The sequence below is a fragment of the Callithrix jacchus genome, chromosome 17 (assembly GCF_049354715.1).
Source record: "Callithrix jacchus isolate 240 chromosome 17, calJac240_pri, whole genome shotgun sequence".
In the NCBI taxonomy this organism is placed as follows: domain Eukaryota; kingdom Metazoa; phylum Chordata; class Mammalia; order Primates; family Cebidae; genus Callithrix; species Callithrix jacchus.
The window spans coordinates 53,774,385-53,794,328 of NC_133518.1; the positions used below are offsets into that span (position 1 = coordinate 53,774,385).

Sequence of the window (19,944 nt, forward strand, 5' to 3'; positions counted from 1 at the left end):
GAGGGATAGCCTGGGGAGAAATGCCAAATGTGGGTGAAGGGGAAGAAGGCAGGAAAACACACTGCCATGTGTGTACCTATGCAACTATCTTGCATGTTCTGCACATGTACCCCAAAACCTAAAATGCAATTAAAAAAAAAAAAACAAGATATGTTCTCAAGAGAAACTATTTTACCAGAGCTCAACCTGCTGGGGTTTTGTCAGAATCTAACTATCCTAGAAGAAAAGAAGTACCCAACTCCAATCCCATCACACCATCCTGTCCCTCTCAAAAGTGAAAGAAGAGAGAATGAAAGGCATTTGTAAAGTTCAGAACTCAGGAACACAGGTTCACAAAAGGACTGAAACCTAATTAGAGAACTATAGAATGTTTCTTCTCACTCCATACCTTACCACTAAATCCACTACTACATCACTAAAGTCCTATTTACAGGATAAGGAGGGGGGAATTTGAATTATTTTGTTATTGTAAGTTATTTCACTACCTGTGAAACATTAGAGTGATAATTGAAAGTATACTTGGATTAGTTATAAATGCCAACTCTAAGCAATCACTAAAAAATGAAATATAACTGATATACTAAGTAAGGAGAAATAATTGAATCCTAAAATGCTCAGCTAAAACCACAGAAACCAGAAAAGAGTAGAAGACAAAATTGGAACAACAAATAAAGGCAACAAATAGAAACCAGTAACAAATACGGTAGGTATTAGTGCATCGGTATCAATACTCACTTTAAACTTTAATGATTAAAATGCACAACTAAAAGACAGAGATTGTTGGAAATGGAAAGAAATTGAATATATATTTCAAGAAACCCCGTTTAAATATATAGCGATTAAAAGAAATTGGATGGAGAAAGATATACCATGCTAACCCTAATTAAAAGGAAGCAGGAGTAACCACATTAATTTCAGACAAAGTAAACTTCAGAGCAAGGAAAAGTATCAGAGACAAAGAGAGGCATTAGATAATGATGAAGTCAATTCTCCAAGAAGATATAACAGTCCTTAACATGTTTACAACTAGCAACAGTGCATCAAAATATGTGAAGCAAACGCTGATAGAATTTCAAGGAGAAATAAATGCATCCACTGCAGTGGTTGAAGAGTTCAACATTGTCTATCAGAAACAGATAGCTCTAACAAGTTAAAAATCAGAGAGGACATGGTTGAACTCAACAACACCATTAATTGACTGTATGTAATAAACATCTTTAGACTATTTCTTTTAACAACAGCAGAATACACATTCTTCTCAATTTACTGAAATAGACCACATTCTGAACCATGGAATACATGTCTTCTTTAACAAATGTAAAGGAAAGAGAAATCATACAATGTCCACTCTCAGATCTCATGGAATTAAACTAAAAACCAAATCCCAGAATAGAAAGATAGCTGGAAAATCCCAGAATACTTAGAGATTAAATAACATACTTTTAAATAACACAGGGATCTAAGAAATCTTATGAGAAATTTTAAAATATTTTGAACTGAATGAAAATGAAAAGACAACTTATCAAAATTTGTGAGACACAGCAAAAGAAGTGCTTAGAGGAAAATTTATACCATTTAATGCATATATTAGAAGAAAGATATAAAATCAATAATCCAAGCTTCCACTTTAGGAAATAAGAAAAAGAATAAATTAAATTTAAAATAAGAAGAACAAAAGAAATAATAAAATTTAGAGGAGGAATCAATAAAATTGAAAACATAAAATTAATAGAGATAAAGTGAAACCAAAAGCTAGTTCTTTGAAAAGATCATAAAGCTGATAAGCCTCTAGTCAAGCTAATTTAAATAAAAGAAAGAACATAAATTATTAACACAGAAATGAAAGAAAACATCACTATAAGTCCCATGGACAATAAAATGATAATTAAAAAATACTATGAACAATTCTATGCTAATAACCTAGATGAAACAAAACTAATAACCTAGATGAAATGGAACAATTCCATGAAGACACAATCTGACAAAACTCACACAAGAAGAAATCAAATCAGCAATTAATAACCTTCCAAAACAGAAAACAATAGGCCCATATGAGTTCACTGTAAGCACAACCAAACATTTTAAAAAGAATTACACCAATTCTCTACAATTTCTTTCAGAAGGTAGAAACAGAAAGAATACTTTCTAATTAATGTGATGAGGCCAGCATTACCCTAACACCAAAACCAAATATGATGAATTATTTTATCTTAAAAATGCTATAAAGGAAGGGCTGTGGTAATAGTCTGGACTGGCAATCAAGGGGTGCACAGACCCTTTAAAAGTAATAACAAAACCAACTTGGCTTGCTTTATTATCCCCAATGAGCAAGCAATGCTAATCAACATCAGTAACAATTTTTGCCTTCCTAGCTGTATGGACTGCTTCCACCACAAATGATACATATTCCCATTCTCAGATATATAACAAAACTCATACTGGTTTGGATACATTCTTCCAGAAGATTTCCCTATGCACAAATGAACCATAATCTACATCAGTTGAATGCTGTCTGCATCTTAAAATCAATATATGATCAAACAGGCCTATGCTTAAATATCCCCCTCATAAAGTGAATTTGAAGAATCCAAGAACAAATCAGAAGTTTTATCCCAAACTTGTAAATTATTATCATTTTATTAAAACTTTAATAGTGAAATTATGAAAAAGTGGCATCGGAGTACAGGAACAATATTCTCAGCACCGGCCTCTGTTGCATTGTTCTTGAAGTCACTGCATTACATTCATGCCTCACTAAGCAGATGCTCATTTGCAGTTGATGTCTGGGAAAAGCATGTTATTTGGAGATCCACTGGGGATTTTTCCCATAAAACTTCCTGTTTTTCTTCATTTTCTTTATATTCTTTCTGGTGTTTGGTATGAAAATTATTTAATATAAATATTGGTTATTTGGTAATTTTCCTTGTCTTAAAATTTTGAGCTGATGTAGTTGACATTCCCACCATAACAAATGGTCATAGAGTGTGAAGGATTCAAAAGTAGAACTTTTCTTGAAAATTAATGGTCTAGGTGGAAGTAAATAACTAAAAATAAAATCCAGTTCATAAAGATACCTTTATGTAATATCACGAGTGCCAATATACTATGCTAAACTTTTCTGTGAAGAAAAAGTAAGAAAATATTTCAGGCTTTATAGGCCAGATCATCTCCAGGCAAATATACTACCCAATTTTGCCCTTGCAAACGCAGCCACGGAAAATATGTAAACAAACAAGTGTGGGTACAGAACCACCTATGACTTCTGTGGGTGCTGCACAATTTTGCTCTACAGGATCCTCTCATAATAAAATGAATTAAAAATATTATTTGCTTTCTACTGCTATTTCTTTTAATTTCTTTTGCCTTATCACGTTTCTTTTCATTTTTTATTTCCCTTTCATTAATCATTAGCTTTATGTGTCTGTGTGTGTATATATATATTATTTTACTAGTTTACCCTGTGTCTGTGTATGTGTGTGTGTGTGCTTACATATACATATAATACATATGTAAAATTTTACTGGTTTACCCTAAGTAAAAATTTGAGACATATATGTATATGTATGTGTGTGTGTGTGTATATATATATATATATATATATATATATATATATATATATATAAATTTTACTCAGGGTAAATTAGTAAAATAATGTATAAATAAAACATTTTAACTTATATTTCCAAATTTATCAGCTTTACAAATAAAATATAATATTGATAAGTCCTACTTATGAAAGATAAAATTAGTCTGCTTACATTTCCTTTCTCTTCTTTAATTTTTTTGTTTGTATTTTATAGGAGCAAAAGGAATCGCTCAATCTATTATCATGAAATTATCTTTTAAACTTCAGGAATTTTTATATTGTAGCTCTTCTATCAAGAAGTGTAATTCTTGCTTTGTGATTATAATACCACAGTTATTTTAAGTTTGTTTTTCAGTTTAAATAGAATTAATGTGCACCACCAGTTTGTATGTATTCCAGGTTCTTAATTTTGATTCCTCTTTTTGCCATCTAAAGCAATCCAGATCAGCACCACCGGATAGAAACACAATGCAATCTGTGTACATCATTTTAAATTTTTTGGTAGCACATTAACAAAAGTAAAAAAAAAAAAGATGAAATTAATTAAAAATATTTTTTACTTAACCCAATATATCTAAAGTATTACAATTTCATTGTGTAGCCAATATAAAAATTATTGAGATAGTTTCCTTTTTTTCCCCCATACTAAGTCCTCAAAATCTGCTGTGTATTTTAATGCTATAGCACATCTCAACTCAGTCTAGCCACATTTCAAATGTTCAGTAGCCAATATGGTGAGTGGCTACCATATTGGATAGCACAGCTATAGATCATGGAACACACAGGAAATGACAATGTTCTTGAGGTCCTTAGCCCATGGGCTTCCATCCCAGAGTCCCAGGCTAAAGCAATCAATGTCTCAGCCTATCATAGTTCTTATAAAGCACACCAGCTGGGAAGCTCTGAGCTACATGACTCCTCAAGTAGTACTTCCAGGAAGTAGCTCTTTTAGGAAGTAGTTAATTAAGAATGTGCACATGAATTACCTGAGCATCTTATTAAAATCTAGTCTCGATTCAGCAGCTCTGGAGTGAGGCCTGAGTTCTGCATTTTTAATATGCCCCTAGAAAATGTTGGTCCTCAAAAACCACTTTAAGTAGGAAGGGATTGGGTTCTACGTAGTGAGGTTTTGCATACCCGATAATGCATCTGACATTTTTTCAACTTACTGTCTAGATCAATCTAAATCACTGCTGTATACCAATTTTCATTCCATTAAACTTATGGAACTGAACACTACTTTTGCATTTTTAACCCTCTCGAGTTACTAAAATTAAAGCTATTTCCTAAAAGTAAAAAAATAAAAATAATAATAAATCACTGCTGTACAATAGAAATATAACACAAGCCACCTACAGAATGTGGCTATAGAAATCTTACTCTTTCTTTCTTTCTTAAAAAAAGAAGAAAACTCCTGATCTACTTCAACCCTTCTCCATTGTGTAAATATAAAAATTAAAGCCAAGGTCTCCTAGTCACTTGGTGGTACCTGCAAAACCAAGACCAAATACAAAAAAAAAAAAAAAGAAATCTTGGGTCCCATGCATTTCCTTCTCCCTCTAAGGTCCTTATATTAATTGGAACCTACTTTCATTCTCTTCTGGAATCTGATGTTGCTGAGTTAATTTATGCAGCTAGCATAGTTTATTTTTTCTTTTCCTGCTTGGATATTTTATCCTTTATCCTTAAATATCATCATGCTAATCTATCTTCTTTCCTTCCTTCCCTACCTCCCTCCCTTTTTCCTTCCTTTCTCCCTTTCTGTTCCTTTCTTCCTTTCCCTTTTCTTTCTTTCTTTTTCACTTTTCTTGCTTTCTCATTTTTCTTGCTTTCTCTCTTTCTTTTCTTCCCTTATCCAGAACATGGTGAGACTTTTGATCTGTCAATTCAGATGTTCTTTTCCTATGGGAAGACTTTCATCTAATTCTACATTTCTTTAATTAAAAGATGCATATTTTTCACATTTCAATATTTTCACACTATAAGTGACACATTCATTTAATATGGTATTCTTCTATTCCTCTAAGATTAATTTTTAAATCAGTGGTGCATCTTGAAATTAATGATAGTTTGAGACCAAAAACATAAATGTTTTATATTTATTTTTAGTTCCTTTTTTCAGAAATTTTACTTAGCCCTTTGCTGTTTTTCTGTTGTCTGTTTTTCATTATTATTATACTTTCTTACCACTTAACTTGCTTTGTCCTTGTAGCCTGCATTCTATGTGATTTTTCCCCCCAAAACTGTCCTCTAAATCAAAACTCTATTTTTCACAAGATTTACTTATCTGCTACTTCTAATTTAGATTTTCCTTTTGTAATGGTTTTATTTTCCTTCTGAACTTTCTTGGCTTTGCTTCTCGTTCTCTTGCATTTCTTTGAGCTCTTGATTTACAGAACTGTGTTGTCTAATGCCTCAAGTTTGGAGTTTTGTTGACTGAAACAATTCTTGATCTTTATTTTGCATGTAACAAATGCTTCTCTTCTTTGTGGAATTATTTTTGCACAAGACTCATTCTGGTACTTTTGGGTTTTCTCTTTAGCCTTTGGATATGTTTTGGTGGGAGGAATAAAGTTGAGGAGAGACAGATCCAAAAGGAAGTGTTCCTATGTATTTCATGTTCATGTTCTTGGCTATTTTGTAGTTTACTGCTATTGAAAATAGAAATGTTCCTCTCATTATACTTCTAACTGCTCATTGCTATGTCATAAAAAAGCTTTCCATTTTTTCTGGATGTATTTTGTAGTCCGTTATCTTAATTAACATTAGGTTTCATAATTTCCACTTGATTCTCTTTAGTCTACCTTGAACAGCAAGATCTTATATGTTTCTTATTATGTTCCAGTCACTATACTTTGTTTTTTTATCTTTCAACTTCTCTGTGAGGCAAGTACTATTAGTTAATTTCACAGAAGAAAGTGATATCAAGCACCCTACCCTACCCAAGCTATTAAGTAGTGAAATGCTGATTTGAACCAAGGTAGATGGGCTCTTAAATCATTACCCTGCTGTTTGCAAAGTTTGATTATGTTATTTCCTTCTGTTGAAATAATTTTTGGAAAATAATATCACAATGGTTAAAATGAAGTATATAAAGTTATCTTCATTATCTCATTTCTCCTACAACTTGGCCCTTTTCTACTAAGGAGATGCACTAGTTGTCAGAAGAGCTAAGGTCTATGGTAGCTCTGTACTAACTGGGCATGTGGTCTTGGGCAAGTGTTATTATTCTGAGCCTCAACCTGATCATGAATGAAACAGTAATAAACACAGCTACCCTTTCTTACAAACTCTCAAGATTACTGTGGGATTGAAATATAATCATTTATGTAAACTGCTTTAAGATCTAGATGGAAAATAGATCATTATTATTCTAATTTCATACCCAAAGTACTTCTCAAACAATCCAGTTGCCAAGAAGCTTGTTATTATCACTCTCTCTCTACAATCTGCTAGTCTCCAGCACGCACACTCTATTACCTGCTATCCACAAACATTGCCACTTTCCATCTTCCAAAGAACCATTCTTGTCCTGCATTCACATTGCAGATTTCTAGTTGCCTGCCCAACATTCTAATACTCCTGATTCCCGCTTCTATTTTAACATAACTCCTGTGTTGATTGATGAGGCAATGTACTCAGCTATAAAAACACATCTCCAAACCTCCTTTGTAGCTAAGGTTAGCCAGTGAGACATATGCAGAAGATGGGTGACCCAGTAGGAAAGTAGATATTTTTGCACTATCCCCATTCCTTCTTACTACCTGACATACAGATATAACATCTAGAGCTCCAACTGCCATCTTGGGATCATAAGACAATCTTACAGATAGGAGCTCCATGCCAAGAAGGTAGAATAGAAAGGTAGAAAGAAGCCTAGGCTACTAATAACCATGTACTGCCTACTTGTGGACTTGTTTTACACAAGGAAAATATTAGTGTATGGCTTGTTTAAGCCAGTTTTGGGGTCTGTTATTACTTGCAGCTGAATATAATCATAACTCATATAATCTAGATATTTAACACGCACAAGAATACACATGTAAGGCACTTAGCAATATTCATATGTAAATAAATAATTGGTGCTCAAAATATAAGAAAATTATAAATTAGCTTATCTATTAGTTAAAAAGATCCTGCAAGACTCTTCTTAGGCAATGTTTTTATGTATCCTAGATTATTACATTATTATTTACTTAGATTTTTGTCTGTTTCCTGGTTATTAAACAAAAGACTGGCCTAGGTGATTAGCTACAAAATTACAATAATCATAACTACTAGAATACATTTAATACATACTATATGCAAAGCATTTTACATAATAATCTCTAATTCTCACTTCAGTTGTCTAAGTTAGCTGTAATTATACCCAAACCACAGATGAAGAAACTAAGGCTCAAAGAATTAGCATACCTTGCTCAAGGGTTTGCAGTCTCTGCAAAGATAGTATTCTTCCATTGCACTACACTGCCTTTCTAAAGCTCTAATTCCATTATTCCATTCTCTTCATGTTTCCTATTATTTTCCAAAATAATAATTAACCAGGTGACTTATTTTATCTTAAGAGAGAGGGCTTGAGGTGTCACCTGAGGTAATCAAATCATGTTGAACATTACACTGGCCTTTCAGAGACTAACTCTTGAGTTACAGTATCATCCCAAAGAGTAGCTAGATGGATGAGAACTCAAATAGGGAGTATTAGAATACTGGGTAGGGCAACTAGAAATCTGCAACATGAATACCGGACAAGAATGGTTCCTTGAACATAAACAAATTTACAAGAAAAAAACAAACAGCCCCATCAAAAAGTGGGCTAAGGATATGAACAGACACTTCTCAAAAGAAGACATTTATATGGCCCAAAAACAGATGAATAAAAAGCTCATCATCACTGATCATTAGAGAAATGCAAATCAAAACCACAATGAGATACCATCTCACACCAGTTAGAATGGCGATCATTAAAAAGTCAGGAAGCAACAGATGCTGATGAGAATGTGGAGAAATAGGAACACTTTTACACTCTTGGTGGGAGTGTAAATTAGTTCGACCACTGTGGAACTATTCCACAGTGTGTGGCGATTCCTCAAGAATCTAGAACCAGAAATACCATTTGACTCAGTAATCTCATTACTGGGCATATACCCAAAGGATTATAAATCATTCTGCTATAAAGACTCATGCACACGTATGTTTATTACAGCATTATTCACAATAGCAAAGACTTGGAATCAACTCAAATGCCCATCAATGATAGACTGGATAAAGAAAATGTGGCATATATACACCATGGAATACTATGCGGCCATGAAAAAGAATGAGTTCATGTTCATGTTTGGAGATGTGCTTTTATAGCCAAGCACATTGCCTCATCAAAGGAGTTCATGTCCTTTGCAGGGACATGGATAAAGCTGGAATCCATCATCCTCAGCAAATTAAGACAGGAAAAGAAAACCAAACACTGCATGTTCTCACTCATAAGTGGGAGTTGAACAATGAGAACACATGGACACAGGGAGGGGAACCTCACATACTGGGGCCTGTCGGGGAGGTGGGGGGAAAGGGAGGGAGAGCATTAGGACAAATACCTAATGTATGTGGGGCTTAAAATCTAGATGATGGGATTATAGATGCAGCAAAACACTATGGCACATGCATACCTATGTTACAAACCTGCACGTTCAGCACTTGTATCCCAGAACTTAAAGTAAACTTTAAAAAAATAAGAATGGCTCCTTGGAGAATGGCAAGTGGCAATGGTTGTGGGTAGTGGTTTTGTGTGTGTGTGTTAGGGAATAGGCCAGAGGAATTTAGGGTTGTACCATAAAGCACCAGGGATTGACAGGGTGACAAAAATGTTTGCAACTGGCACAAGCACCACCAGCCAGCCCTTCCTCATAAAGTAGGCATGCATCTCATTTTATCTTAGTCCCAACTTTGCCCAGTGTCCAACTCCTCTTCCTTTGCACTTGCCTATGGTACACTGGATCTGAGATCCTACAAGATTGACAGGGGCATCATTAGAGCAAACTGTAATACTGCAATACCAAGAAAAGTACGCATTCCAAGTGAATTTGTGCCCTCCACTGTCAGACCTAGAGGATTCTGGGTATATGTTCCAGGGTTGAAATTTCCTCCCTTTTGGGAAGTGATTTGAAATTCAGGGAGGAAAAATCACAACATGAAATATCATCAAACAAGACATATGCTGTCAGCCTTACACTTCATCATAGATTGCTCGTTGAATATTTACAAACAATTTCTGCATGTAGCTATGATCCAAGATGGGGAAATATTTACAGTGGCAAACTTTATTTTCATGGGCTCATAACATTGCTAGCAGTGGCTCCCAATTTTACTGATATTTCCAAAGTTGTTTTCAAACACAGAGGTCAAATATTCAAAATACGTGAAAAAGCCTTTTAGATGTTTTAACTTAAGACATATGTACATAATTAAATATAAAATCATTGTGTTGAATGTTTTCTATGCTTTAACATATTAATAATAGTTCAATATCATGACTACACAGGGATCTCCAGGGTACTACTTTAATATAATGTTAACAAGTACCCTATCAAAACCTTACATCCTGTACCTGCTCACTGAAGAAAAGGAAAAATTGAGAAATATCTGCAAATAAATTTGCTCCAGAGTCTCCAAATAAGTCTCTGGTAGTAGTGGATTTAGACTTCATGTTTAAGTTAAGCCACTGAAAGGAGAATAACACAAAACCATTCATAAAGCCTTCTTTCATCAAAGAGTAAGGCTCAGGTTCTCAGCGGTGATGAAGATCCTGCCTCATCTGAAGGAGTTATTTAGAAACTTGGGAATTATCTTCTCTATTTTAATTCATATGAAACCTCAAGATTCCTACTTATTCTATTTGTAAATTGTAGCACTCTAAACTTAAATAGAAAAAATGGGGGGAAAAAAGTCTTGCCGAGTGAATTTTTCTTAAGGATTTTTGTTCAGAATTCACAAAGTAAATACATTTCTTCCAAGATAACTAGCGCGACACCCTGAGTTAACAACGACAGTTAGTTTCAGAATAAGCAGTCGAATACCAAAAAACAAAATATATGTGACGTATAAAGCACTACATCAACTTATGAAGATTCTGGTAAAAGAAATAACATGCTACCAGTTTGGGGATCTGGAGAGTACAAAAATCCCTCCGGCACTTTGAAAGAACGTTACCTGGAGACTTGCACACAGTAAAAACTCAGAAATATTTGTTGAATCTCTGAGTGCTGTTCTCAGGAAATCTCAAATATCACAGTTTAGTTTGGGACAGAATAAATTCCCACAACTTTTAAACCATGAGTGTTTAAAAGTTCTTTTTATACCTGAATACACCCCAGTATCTAATGCCTTTGGCACATTGCCTACACACCCATTGGTTTATTTGGGGGTTCCTGCATTGGGGTTAGGGGCTCAAATGTAGGACTAAATGACCTCTAAGGCAGTGGTTCTCTAACTTTAGCTGCATCCGAATCCCATGGAGGATTTGTTAAAATACACATTCCTTATCCACATTCCCAGAGATTCTGGTTTGGCAGCGTTTGGGTGGGGTCTATGATTTTGCATTTCTAACGAGCTTCTAGGGGCCGGCGATGCTAATGAGTCCTTGCACCACACTACGGATAGCACTGCTCTAAGGTCCTTTCGAATTCTGAGTCTATCCTTTCAGAACCTGTCTCAACCATCTGTAAAATGCCTGAAAGCCCAGATCTGGGCCATCAACAGGTGCAAATCACCAGAAAGATAATTTCCTCTTCTCACATCTGCCTCCCTGAGGGTTCCTTCTCCGCCCGCCTCAGGCCCCAAGTCCCCGCACCCATACTCACCCAGCTTTCCCGGGGTCAGGGGACACTCAGGGCCCTGGAAACCGCCCCCAACTCTCCAGAGGGGGCTGCACCGAGCGCTTGAGCGCCGTAACCGCGCGCCTCTCGGGCGCCCGCGGCTCACCTGGAAGGCGCGCGCGCCGGAAGCCCTGGTCGGCGTTGCCCCGCCGCGGGTGGGTGCTCCGAGCGAACGCCGCGTGCACTGCGAGGCTCTTTTAAGCAGGCGCTGACTCGTGCCGCTGGCCTGGCTCTTTCCTGGGGCTTTTAATTCTTCACAGGTTTCAATGTGAGTGTCCAGAGACGCTCCAGCTGTTTGTTGGCTTTGTTTCAGAGAAGCCGCCGGAGGCCAAATGAACTTGGGAAGTCAGAATTTCTCAGAAACCAAGGGCAATCTTTGCTGGCAACCGAGCTGCGGTCACTTCGACTACTTGGGTAGAGGACTCGCCATTTGGCTCCAAAGTTCCCAATTCCTCAGAGGCAGCCTGCAGAGAACCAGGGAAGATGCCCAAAGAGGAGCAAAGTCCTGGAGGAAGCCAGATCAGAGAGAAAGCAACGCACTCCTGATGCTAAAGGCCGCAGGAGTTTTACCCAGCAACTTCTAGAAAGGGCAGGGTGGGGAAATGGAGCAGGCAACAAAAATGAAGATGTGATTTTAGTATACAGATCATAGTGAAGAATTTGGAAAGCAAATAGACTATGCTTACATGCATAGTTTATTTCTGTTTCATTTGCATGGACATGTACGCAGGTTGAGATTTTGTATTACATACATGTATATCACCTGCCAGTAAAGGTACTCCTAGCTTGAGTGGTTGAGTTCAATCAATCCATTGCTTCAGCCTGCCAGCTTCTTCAGACTGTCTGTGAAGAGATACCTTACAATTACTTTCACTGATGAAAGTTTATTAAAAGGTCAAGAGGAAACGTGAGAGATGGGAGCTCACCCTTGCTTGGCAAGAACCCAATTCTGGGATTGCTTCTGAAGTTAACTAGGAAGTTTCTAAGTATGTCTTAAAAGAATAGGGTTGGAAAAATGAAGAGAGGGAAGTGTAATGAGGACTGTCAGGATTTTCTCTTTTTATTATTCAATTTTTTTTAACAAAGAGAACACAAATATGTGTGAACCGAAAACTGTTTTCTTGTTTTGTTTTTCATGAATAAGAAAAAAATGATGCAAGTTGAAAATGGTTTTTCTCAAAAAAAAAAAAAGTGTATTTTATCTACTTTGAATCTACTTGGAATAGTCAAGGTTATGGGGTGTTCTGCACAGAACATCCTGAAATCCTGGATTTGAATGCTAAGACTCACCCTTCAGTATCAATGAGTGTCAGATCTGTCCAGGTTTAACAAAAAATGTGCCACTCATTACCAGAGTGAAGCACAGAGATTCTATGGGCTAGAATATCAAGAAGCTAGAGTAATATACATCTATCTCACATTCATGCCCCACCCAGGCCAAAACTTTGCTACTGTGATGTCCACATACCCTCAGTGTGTAAAGATTTATTAATTGAGATATTCTTTCCCAACCAAGAGTAATACCCCAAGGGAGAAAGGAGGCCTACTTTATACTTCAGGAGAAGGGCGGGGTTTTTCTTCACAATTAGAGTAATATAGTACTGAAGCCAAAAGGAAGTTGTGGGTTTGTGTTTTTGGTGGTTCTTTTGTTGTTTAGAAACTTCTCTAGAAGTTTCTGAAACTGGAACACATTGATGGGGTCAATCTTTCAGTTCCAGTGAAGGCCCCATCCCAAAAGGACATCCTGGAAGGTGTCAAGAAGACTCTCGTGGCCACTTTCGTGTGTTGGCCACAGGCTCTGGCTGTGCCCTGGTCCAGCTGCAGCTGCTGACAGTTTTCTCCAGTCAACTGCAGGTGCACATGGTACTACAGCTCTGCCCTGTGCTTGGGGACCACACATACGCTGCCCGCGTGTGCACTGTCCTGGGCCAGCAATTTCTGCTGCCAGCTGAGAGCACCAAGCCCCAAACACAGGCTCCTCAGACGCCTCCACCTGACCCCCTCCCAGGCTGCCCAGCTGCCCTTGCACCTCCATCTACATTGGCTCCTCCTCCCAGGCACCAGGGCCAGGGACACCCCCATTGAGCTCCAGGCACCCCTGCCCCCTTATTTCTCCAGGACCCTACAGTGCCTTGGGCTCCACTTACAATAGTCCTCCCTTTGTTCCTGACCCCTCATATACACACTAGATAGTGAGGGTGGGAGCTCTGGCCAGGCCCGAGGAGAATGAGGTCAGTGCTCAACATGCAGTCAGATTTAATCCTGGGCTCTGCAGTCAGACAAACCCAAGATCACATCTTGGACAGGCCACTTGCTTGCTGTGTGGCATTTGGGCCAAGTAACTTGACTTCTTTGGACTTGTGATAATAAAAGTTCCTACCTCAAAAACAAACAAACAAAAATTACTTGCATAATTTTATTGCAAGTAAAAAGCATTCTATTATTGAATGCTTTTTACTTGCAATTAAATTATGATTTAACTTTCACAATAATGAAGTAAAAGTGGCTCCAGGAATCTACAACTTTTTCCACAGATTTCAACATTTTCTTTCCTTTCTTCTGCTTATAAAATTAAAACAAGTTTTTCCTAAAGAAATTATAATGTGAAACTTATTCACTATTGAGAATTGCATTTATTCTATTAAGGATACATTAACTTAATTTATTTCAGAAAGTAGAAGTTTGGAGCTTCACATCTGAAGGAATTCAGGCACTGAAAGTGCCAACTTTTCAATTTCCTAACAAAATAGAATACAACTGGACTTACATTACTTTATCTGACTGAAGTTTCACTTACCATTTTCTCTACAAAATAAAAAGATATTGAATAAAAGAAAAAGAATCCAAAATTTCAAAAGTGTGGAAATATATTATTTTTTTTCAGGCTTCATCATGATTTATATTCGCCTTTAGTTAACCCAACCTTCACAGTCTGTGTTTTCCGTGGCTGTTTTAAACAAGGAGATAACATCAGAGTAAGAGGTAGCAAATTCTACTCTACCCTGCACTCGTCGACTTCCACTGGGAAATATTGATGGTATGTCTGAAAATGTGAAAATCGTACTATCAGAAATATGCAAGACGATTTTGGATGTGAGCTGTTTTTTTTTTTTTTTTTTTTTGAGTCGGAGTTTCGCTCTTGTTACCCAGGCTGGAGTGCTATGGCGCGATCTCGGCTCACCGCAACCTCCGCCTCCTGGGTTCAGGCAATTCTCCTGCCTCAGCCTCCTGAGTAGCTGGGATTACAGGCACGCGCCACCATGACCAGCTAATTTTTTGTATTTTTAGTAGAGACGGGGTTTCACCATGTTGACCAGGATGGTCTCGATCTCTTGACCTCGCGATCCACTGCCTCGGCCTCCCAAAAAATTGCTGTTGGAGGTGGAAGGCTTGAGCCACCGCGACTGGCCGTGAGCTGACTTAAATGGAAAGACGATTAACTTTCTTGTTGACGCATTCAGAATTATTAAAAGAGAAAATAACATTTTTCTTACATGTGACTCAAGGTCCCTTGGTCATGCCTATATACCAACAGATAAAAAATTAACAATTAAAATGCATTATTGATAACTGAAGCAAAATACTTTCCTCTCTGTGTATTAAATAATTCTGGAATATAGTATGCTTTATTTTCTCTCTGTTGAGCTGTGCTGAAAATAAGCAAACATGACTTAGCTACTTGCTTTAAGAAATACCTGCTCCTAATGGACAGGAATATGACTAACCAAAGTGGCTTACTTATCTTCATTACCAGCTTGCTCTAGAAGACTTGCTTCAACTCCTTCATCTCCCTGTGGGCTACAGTTCAAAGCTATTATGTCATGAACTTTGCCAAACCCAAAGAATTTTCTGTCTTGTAAAACCCACCTGAAATTCACCCAGTCTAGGACCTAAACCCTATAAATATCCTCCCTGAGTTCCTTTCTGAGACATTACTAAGACAATCAATATTGCGTTTACATTTACTGCGGTAAGTTGGGTCAACAGGTTCTTCTGAGGGTCTTCCGGGAAACTCAACAGTTGGCAGCACACTGTAATCATGGCCTATTACTTTATGTTGTAGCATCACAGTGGAAGGTGAAGCCACCAGTGTGGGTGGTTGGGGGTAGTAGAGTCAATAAAGGCTAATGAGAGGATGACACAAGAGGTGGGTCTGAAAAAGTCCTAAGTTCAACTCTGCAAGACTAGGGAGCCGTGTCTCTTGAGGAGACACCTTCCACCTCCAACAGCAATTAGAACCAGAAAGCAATGACTGTGCTGTCTGTACTGGATATCTGCCTTTTTTTTTTTTAGAATTCCCAAAGAACATTCCGTTTCCCCTCCTAGGAAACATTTATTCTATCTCTATAATCTAAAGACAAATGCTATTTTGTCAGTCTCACATCCCTAACCACAGTTCTTTGGGGATGCCCTTGACCCAAGTTTGGCCAGTCACCCTAGGATCCTTGGTTCAAAAAAACTGAGTTTCCATTCCTCAGAAGATAAATGTGACTCTGAAGCCTGATGGAAGCCACATTCCAGTCATTGTGAAAAAGAGTCTAAGGATTAGAGCTGACATGCAGAAAAGAGAGACAGAGAGCTTCAGGGAGTGTTAGAATTGCAAGTTCTAGTTATCTTTAATACTTTGTCCTACCCTCAGTTGTGCACATTAGTGAGGAAATAGCCCTCCTTGGCCTAATCTAATTAAGCTGTGTTTCATTCAATAAAATATAATTGCTATTCACCTAGTCATTTTGGTACCTCAGAACCGTCCTGAAGTAACTTAAAAATAAAAGAGCGCCACAGTAGGAAAAGTAAATAGTAATATTATCTGTTTCCATTTGCAATGAAGAGCTAACTACAGGTAACTTCAGAATATCTCATGTCCCACTCAATGAATGAAGCCACATACTTAAATACACACCACGTATAAGGCTCAACAACCACTGCTAAGCAAGCGGGCAAGTTCTCAGTACATCAGGTCACCAAGGAGGGCTTTTAGGAGTAGCTCAAGTTTCAAAAAATATGCAATGCCTCAAACCAATGCTGTTGGGATATTAAAATTGATAATGTAAGAAATGGTTAAGGCTAATTCACTGGTGTAAGTTAAATCTTAAAGGAGCCACTATAGTCTGATGGGTTCTGAACCTGTTTCCTGGCTTTTGTTTTATTAGGTTTTGATGAGATCAGGCTTGACATTATAGTTTCTAAAGAATTGTGTCTCAAAGTCAATAGAGAGTTTTTTCAAAAAATGCATATGTATAGGCCCAACCTAAGACCAATTAAATCAGAATCTCTGGGGAATGGTGCCAGAAATTGAGATATTTTTAGGCTCCCAAAATATCCCTGATTCATTTGAGCAGGTAGAGTTGAGCAATCCTAGTTCAAAGAATTGATTCACATACTCAAATGTACAAAATGCTCATTAATGAACCACAGTGCCCGTTCATTTTGCCCTTGTTATGAGTAGGCCTTTCCATTGAAATCGCTTCCATTAGGTGAATCCTGTAACCGCTACTTCTACCTTTGAAAATATCCTGAGTGTTTATTATTATTGCTGCCTAACAAATAAACACTGGCTTGGATGTCAAGAATCCAGAAAAACCAATGTAGACTTAGGGATTTATATACAATCAAGTAAAAGATGTAAAAGAAATCCCAAGCTAGACACGGTGGGTGGCTCACTCCTATAATCCCAGCACTTTGGGAGGCTGAGGCGGACGGACCATGAGGTCAGCAGATCGAGATCATCCTGGCTAACACAGTGAAACCCCATCTCTACTAAAAATACAAAATATTAGAGGCATGGTGGCTTGCACCTGTAGTCCCAGCTACTCAGGAGGCTGAGGCAGGAGAATCACTTGACCCCGAGAGGCGGAGGTTGCAGTGAGCCAAGACTGCGCCACTGTACTCCTGCCTGGGTGACAGAGCAAGACTCCATCTCAAAAAAAAAAAAAAATTGCCAAATGCTCTGGGTCCTTTTCTGCTGATTTTACTTGGTCCTCTTGGGAAACTTAATTCCTGTGTGATTTATTGTGTGACTAAGATCTCTGTTTATATATCTGAATTTTTAATCATTCCTTCCTGAACCACCAAACATCTGTCAAGCATAAGCATGAAATTCTGTAAACGTGTCTCTGAAGGATATTAAGTAACAAGAAATTTCAAGTCCTCAATGTTAATACTACTGTATACATCCAACTACTAAGTAATACATTGGCAAGATGTCCTGACTTGGTGCTCGCTGTAATTATTCCAGCTGCATACACCTGAAATTTTGGTGCTGTGCTTCATTCATTCCCTAAAAGGAAAAGCAAGACAAGAAACAATTAGAAAGGGAAATGTGGATAAGTCAGTGAGTGCTGGTGTTTTGGCCATCACGTAAGTCTGCAAAATGTGTTTAGTGAATGATTAAGACTTTTTGTTGTTACTGTCCTTATTAGAAAAGATTTTGTAAAAAGATTCCAAATGCTTCTCGAATCCAAATGTTCAGAAAATATAAAACAAATGAAATTTCTGTGAATATTACCCAGAAACTAGGGTGAGAATTTACAAAAATGAAGAACGTTTTAACAATCAAGGCCATGATTCAGATTTTACACTTCCAAGGAGCAGTTGAAGTCCTTTTCATTCAATTTTATTTTTAACAGCCCAGAGAGACAATTCTAAAATTCTTAAAAATATTTCTTAAATTTGTGGGTACATAGTAGGTATATATATTTATGAGGTACATAAGATATTTTGGTATAGACATGCAATGTGTAATAATTGCATCAGGGTAAATGTGGTATTCATCACCTCAAGTATCTTTCTTTTGTGTTACAAACAATCCAGTTACTCTCTTAGGTATTTTTTAATGTACAACTAAACTGTTAATGACTACATAAACAGAACTAAAGACAAAAAAAAAACACATAATTATCTCAATAGATGCAGAAAAGGCTTTTGATAAAATTCAACATAACTTCATGTTAAAAACTCTCAATAAACTACGTATTGAAGGAACATATCTTGAAATAATAAGAGCCATATATGATAAACCCACAGCCAATATCATTCTCAATGGGTAAGAGCTGGAAGCATTCCCCTTGAAAACTGACATAAGACAAGGATGTCATCTCTAACCACTCCTGTTCAACATAGTATTGAAAGTTCTGGCCAGGGCAATCAGACAAGAGAAAGAAAAAAGCGTATTCAAATAGGAAGAGAAGACACCAAATTATCTTTGTTTTCATGTAACATGATCCTATATCAAGAAAACTTCATCATCTCAGCCCAAAAGCTTCTTAAGCTGATAAGCAATTTCAACAAAGTCTCAGGATACAAACTCAATGTACAAAAATCACCGCCATTCCTATACACCAACAACAGGCAAGCAGAGAGCAAAATCATAAATGCATTCCCATTCACAATTGCTGCAAAGAGAATAAAATACCTAGGAATACAGCTAATAAGGGAAGTGAAGGACATCTTCAAGGAGAACTATAAACCACTGCTCAAAGAAATCAGAGAAGCCACAAACAAATGGAAAAACATTCCATGATCATGGATAGGAAGAATCAATATCGTGAAAATGGCCATACTGCCCAAAGGAATTTATTGATTCAATACTATTCCCATTAAACTACTGTTGACTTTCTTTACAAAATTAGAAACTATTTAAAACTTCGTATGAAACAAAAACAAAAGCCTGAATAGCCGAGACAATTCTAAGCAGAAAGAACAAAGCTGGAGGCATCATGCTATCCAATTTCAAACTATACCACCAGACTACAGTAACCAAAGCATCATGGTACTGGTACAAGAGCAGACACATAAACTGGAACAGAATAGAGAACCCAGAAATAAAACCACACACCTACAACTATCTGATCTTCAACAAACCTGATGAAAACAAGCAATGGGGAAAGGACTCCCTGTTTAATAAATTGTGCTGAGAGAACTGGCTAGCCATATGTAGAAAATTAAAACCAAACTTCTTCCTTGTGCCTTACACAAAAATTAACTCAAGATGGATTAAAGCCTTAAATGTAATATACAAAACTATAAAAAAAAAAACCTAGAAGAAAATCTAGGCAATATCATTCAGGACATTGGCAGGGGAAAAGTTTTTATGAAGACAACAAAAGCAATTGCAACAAAAGCAAACATTGACAAATGGGATCTAATTAAAGAGCAAAAAACAAAACAAAATAAAAACTATCATCAGAATAAACAGATGACTTACAGAATGCAAGAAAATGTTTGCCATTTATACATCTGACAAAGGTCTAATATCCAGAGTCTACAAGGAATTTAAACAAATTTACAAGAAAAAACAAACAACCCCATTAAAAAGTGGGCAAAGGACACAGACAGACACTTCTCAAAAGAAGACATTCATACAGCCAGCAACATACGAAAAGAAGCTCAACATTACTGATCATTAGAGAAACAAACATCAAACACACAATGAGATACCATCTCAAGCCAGTCAGAATAGCAATTAATAAAAAGTTAAGAAGCAACAGATGC

The 19,944-nt window shown here is 37.0% G+C and overlaps 1 protein-coding gene and 1 long non-coding RNA gene across 2 annotated transcripts in view; both read right to left on the minus strand.

The window, feature by feature from the left end:
• The window catches only part of COL6A5 (collagen type VI alpha 5 chain), a 119,978-nt gene extending 108,357 nt beyond the window's left edge, over positions 1 to 11,621 (minus strand). The window contains exon 1 of the mRNA XM_017965870.5: positions 11,437 to 11,621. The gene's annotated coding sequence lies outside the window, so the exon portion shown is untranslated. The remainder of the gene's footprint in view (positions 1 to 11,436) is intronic.
• Positions 11,622 to 12,202: 581 nt separating this feature from the next.
• The window catches only part of LOC108588851 (uncharacterized), a 62,978-nt gene continuing 55,236 nt past the window's right edge, over positions 12,203 to 19,944 (minus strand). The window contains exon 4 of the long non-coding RNA XR_004735975.3: positions 12,203 to 12,294. This is a non-coding gene — a long non-coding RNA (uncharacterized LOC108588851). The remainder of the gene's footprint in view (positions 12,295 to 19,944) is intronic.